Source organism: Phyllostomus hastatus, unplaced genomic scaffold (genome assembly GCF_019186645.2).
Source record: "Phyllostomus hastatus isolate PE091 unplaced genomic scaffold, TTU_PhHast_1.1 phas_contig_366, whole genome shotgun sequence".
Lineage (NCBI taxonomy): Eukaryota > Metazoa > Chordata > Mammalia > Chiroptera > Phyllostomidae > Phyllostomus > Phyllostomus hastatus.
Window position 1 is genome coordinate 778,466 of NW_025333864.1, and position 6,000 is coordinate 784,465.

Here is a 6,000-nt window from a genome sequence, read left to right on the forward strand (position 1 = left end):
GCTCCCTTTATTCCACTTTGCTGAGTGTTTTTATCACAAGTGGTTGCTTTACTTTATCAAAAGCATTTTCAACATCAATTCATATGATTATGTTATTTTTGTCTTGCCCTTTGTTTCTGTGATGTATTATATTTATTGCTTTGCATACATTGTACCAACCTTGCATCCCTGGGATGAATCCCCTTGATAATTGTGTATGATCTTTTTAATGTATTGTTGGATGTGGTTTGCCAAAATTTGGTTGAGCAATTTTGCATCTATGTTCATTCATCAATGATTTTGGTCTCTAGTTTTCTTTCTTTGTTGTGTCTTTATCTTGTTTTGGAATTAGGATAATACTCATTTCAAATAAAAATATAACCAAAGACACTGAAATAGAAAACAGGCTGACAGTGGCCAGAGCAGAGAGGAGAGGGAATTTCAGGGGAAAAGGGGAAGGGTTTATAGGAACAAGTATAAAGGACACAAGGACAAAAACTAGGGGGGCAAAAATGGTAGGGAGGTGGGGAGGGCTGGGGGGTGGGCTGGGATGGGAGTAAAAGACATAAAACTGTACTTGAAGAACAATTAAAATAAAATAAAATTGGGAGCCTTCCCTCTTGGAATTTTTAGAATAGTGTGAGGAGAATTTGGGTTGGCTATTCCCAAATGTTTCCTAAAATTCTCCTGTGGATCTGTCCAATCCAAAAGATAAATTCATTGAAACAAACAATCTTGTAAAACTAAATCAGGAGGAATCACTTGATCTGAATAAAGAGATTACAAATAGTAACATTTAAGCCAAAATTTTCCAAACAAATAAAAGCCCTTGACTAGATAGATTCATAGGTAAATTTTACCAAACATTCATAGAAGAACTAGCAACCATTCCAAAAAAATTAAGAGAAAGGAAAACTCCTAAGCTCATTTTATGAGGCCAGCATTATCCTAATTCCAAAACCAGATAAAGACACTACAAAGAAAAAAAAAATATATATATATAGGTTAATATCCCTAATGAGTACAGATGCTAAAATCCTCAACAAAATATTAGCAAACATGATCCAGCAATACATTAAAAAGATCATACACCATGATCAAGTAAGATTTATTCTGGGAACGTGAGGTAGGTGCAATGTTTGCAAATCAATCAATGTGATATACTACATAAACAACATGAAGAATAAAAACTATATAATCATATTAATAGATAAAAAATATCTGATAAATTCAAGCACTTATGTCAAAACCCTCATCAAATTCAAAATGGAGGAAATATAAATCAATGTAATAGGTCCATGTATAACAAACTAACAGCCCATATTATACTGAATAGGCAAAAACTAAGTGTTTCCCTGAATATCAGAAAAAAAAACAGGATGTCTGTTTTCATCATTCTTATTCACATAGGACTGGAAGCTCTACGCACAGTGATCAGATAAGTAAAAGAAATATAAGTCATTCACATTGGAAAGGAGAAAATTGGAAATAATGAAGTGTCATTATTTGCAGAGAAAACTCTAAAGAGTCTACTAGAAAGCTACTAGAACTATATAAATTAATTTTGTAATATATCAGGATATAAAATTAATATTCAGCAATCAGTAACATTTTTATACATAAATAGTGCATTATTAGAAAATGAAACTTAAAAAAATTTACAATGGCAACAAAAACAAAAAGTAAGTTACCTAGGTAAATTTAATCAAGGAAATAAAAAGACCTGGACTTGGAAACTATAGCACACTGAAGAAAGAAGTTGAGGAGGATACAAATAAGTGGGAATATAAACCATGTTTATGGATTAGAAAAAATAACATCATTAAAATGTCTACACTACTCAAAGCTCAAAGCAATCTATAGATTCAATGCAATTCCTGATAAAATACCAATGGCCTATTTCACAGATCTAGAGCAAATATTCCCCAAAATTATTGGAAACAAAATGACCTTGCATAGCCTCAGTAATCTTGATAAAAAAGAACAAGATTGGAGGAATCATCATACCTGATATCAAATTATACTGTAAGGCCATTATAATCAAAATAGCTTGGTTCTGACCTAAGAACAGGCATTTAGATCAATGGAACAGAATAGAGAGTCCAGAAATCAACCCATGCCTATAGGGTCAATTAATATTTGACAAAGGAGACAAGAACATAAATCAATGTAAAGACTGTCTCTTAAATAAATGGCATTTATTGAACAGGTATATGAAAATAAAATGAAGCTAGATCAGCAACTTACACCTTACACAGGAATAAATTCCAAGTGGATAAAAGACTTAAATGTAAGGTGCAAAACCACAAAAATCCTAGAAGAGAACATACACAGTAAAACCTCAGAAATCTCTTGTAGCAATATTTTTGCCAAGATTTCTCCTAGGGCAAGGGAAATAAAGGAAAATATACAAATGGAACTACACTTAACCAAAATCTTCTGCATATCAAAGGAAGCCATCAACAAAATAAAAAAGGAATCCACTGTATGAGAGAACATGTCCACCAATGATATATTTAACAAGGGGTTAATTTCCAAAATAGATAAGATCATATACAACTCAACACCAGGAAGACAGACAATCTAATTTTTAAAATGGGCAAAAGACCTGAATAAACACTTCCTTGAAGAGGACATACAGATGGCCAACAGACATAAAAAATGCACGACATCACTAATCATCAAATATATCAAATTAAAGTGACAATGAGATATCATCTCATGCACCAGAATGGTTACCATTAATAAATCAATGAACAAGGCAAGGATGTGGAGAAAAGAGAAACCTAGTATACTGTGGCAGGGGGTGGGGGTGGAATGTAGACTGGTGCAGCCATTGTTGAAAACAGTATAGAGTTTCCTTAAAAAATTAAAAGTGGAACTGCTTTTTGAACAAGTGATCCCACTTTTGAGAATATATTCTAAGAATCTCAAAATACCAATTCAAAAAAATATATGCACCCTTACATTCATTGAAGCACTAATTCAAAAAAGCCAAGATCAGGAAACAGCCCAAGTTACCCATCATTAAATGAGTTGATAAATATGCTGCAGTAGTTTTACAAAATGGAATACTACATGGTCATATAAAGGAAATCTTGCCTTTTGCCACAGCATAGACTTGTAGATTATTACGCTAAGTAAAATAAGCCCTTCCAAAAAAGATAATACCAATGATCTCACTTATATGTGGAATCTAATGGACAAAATAAACTGACAAAAAAAAAGAAACAGAGGCATAGATACATGGAACAGACTGACAGCTGTCAGCAGGTAGTGGGGAATTGGGTACTTAGTGAAAGAAAATGTAGGAATTAACTAAGGAACATATATGCCTAACTCATTGACACAGACAACAGTGTAGGAAGACCAGAGGGAACAGTGGTAGGGGTTGCATGGAGGCAGTCAAAGGAGGGGTGGGAATGTTTCTAATAGTGTGACAATAAATTAATAAAAAAAACAACTTTGACATAAGCACACTTTAAAAATTTGAAAGGAATTTTCTTATGTTACAAATAAAGATGTAGAGTTACATTTGAACTCACTTATTAAAAATATTTTAAAAAGTGGTCCTGAGCTTGATACCTTACAAGGTGAGAATTAATGTCTTCTCTTAGTGGAAGTATTAAATTTTGTGATTGTGTGATAAGTGAATGGTGTCATCATTTCTGTAATAAGCTAGTATGAATAAGAGAATGTTGTGGAGAGTAGCTAGGCATCCTTGGAACACAGTGAAGATGAAGTTTATGACCTTTCTGGTGTTGAGTGATGTAACTGGCTTGTAGTATGAGGCTAAAGAAGTATTTTGAAAATACACAAGGGAGAGAGGGAAATGTTCTGACTTTGCAGTATGTAATTAAATGTTCATACAAACCTGGCAAGAATACTGTAATACAAGCTTGTGACAATTCCATGGGGGTCTCTTTTTAAACGATCTTTTCTCTGTGGTCCAATGTGACTTTCAAAATGCCCCAGGATGACTACTGAAAGTGACTTAAGCAAAAGTTTTTGGGGTTTCTCAATATTATGACCCTACAGTTTAGAGAAAGAAATAAATGAAAATCATCTTCCCTTTTTGAACAATGAACACAGCTTTTGGGACAGTGGCTTTTCCCTTCCTTGGACAGAAAGGCAGTGTACTAAGTTTTTGTGGGTGTGTGATTTGAATGAACTATAATTTGAAATAAAACAATCTTACAGTATAAATACATATGCAGAATTGTAATTACATTGTAATCATAGATAAGCAGAAGTAATCACTCAGCAGTGTTTGGTTGTACATTCCATGCTTTAAAAGTATACATAAGTGTAAAAATTATTCTGCAGGTTACAAAGAATATTTCACAACTTATACATAACAGATATATTCATTCAAGGATGTGGCTCAGCATAATCTTTATACATGATTGATAATGAAGTTGATAATGAGTATGGTTTATATGTGTTTGTATGTGCATTGCTTTTCAAATAGCACATAAGAATATTTAAAATGTGAAAGCTGTTATAGGAAAAGAAATTAGAGGAACAACTATTAGGAGGTAGGAAAAGAGGAAAAAATACTGCCTTCTGTAAAAAGATACTCCTATCTACAAATTATTAATTTACTGAAGAATAGTTAGTCTTACACTTTTATCATAAATCTTGGTAAGGTATTATCAGCATTGCTCAACATTTCAAACTGCTAAACTTAAAGCCTTTTTTTTTTGAAGCTCACAATGTTTTATACACTTTAATTGGTATTTGATGATTCTCCAGGTTTTTTAAAATTTTATTTATTTACTTATTTATAGAGAGGGAAGGGAGGGAGAAAAAGAGAGAGAGAAACATCAATGTGCAGTTGCTGGGTGCTGTGGCCTGAAACCCAGGCATGTGCCCTGACTGGGAATCGAACTTGTGATGCTTTGGTTCATAGCCCGTGCTCAATACACTGAGCTACATCAGCCAGGGCATTGATTCTCCAGATTTTTACAATGTAGAGCACACATCTGAGACAAAAATTAAACATTCTACTATTTTATTTTATTTTTTCCAAAAATTATTTTATTTATATTATGTGTGAGATAAAGAAAAATATCAATTTTCTTTTTTTTCTTTTTTTAAATTTTATTTTAATGATTTTTCAAGTACATTTTTCTTTCCTTTATTCCCATTCCATCCCACCCACCCATCCCTCCCCACATCCCTCCCATTTCCACCCCCCTTAGGTTTTGCCCATGTGCCCTTTATATTTGTTCCTGTAAACCCTTGCCATTCTCCCCTGAAATTCCCTTCCCTCTCCCCTCTGAACACTGCCAGTCTGTCATTTCAGTGTCTTTGACTATATTTTTCTTGTTTCCTTGTTTTGTTGTTTAGGTTCCTGTCAGAAGTGAGATAATATAGTATTTGTCTTTTACTGCCTGGCTTATTTCAATTACAATAATACCACCCATGCTGTTGAAAAGGGTAGGAGCTCCTTCTTTCTTTCTTTCTGCTTCATAGAATTCCATTGTGTAAATGTACCATAGTTTTTTGATCCATTCATTTACTGATGGACAACTAGGTTGCTTCCAGCACTTAGCTATCGTAAAGTGTGCTGCTATGAACATTGGGGTGTATAACTTCTTTCGGATTGGTGTTTCAGGGTTCTTAGAATATAATCCTGACAATAGAATTGCTGTGTCAAAAGGCAGATCCATTTTTAGTTTTCTGAGGAAGTTCCATAGTGTTTTACACAGTGGTTGCACCAGTCTGCAGTCCCACTAACAGTGCACCAGGGTCCCCTTTTCTCCACAACCTCTCTAACACTTGTTGTTTGTTGCTTTGTTTATGATGGCCATTCTAACCGGTGTGAAGTGGTATCTCATTCTGGTTTTAATTTACATCTTTCTGACAGCTAACAATATTGAACATCTTCTTATGTGTCTCTGAATCCTCTGTATGTCCTCTTTGGAGAAGTCTCTGTTCAAGTCCTTTGCCATTTTTTTAACTGGGTCGCTTGTCTTCTTAAGTGGAGTCATGTAAGTTCTTTATATATTTTGGATA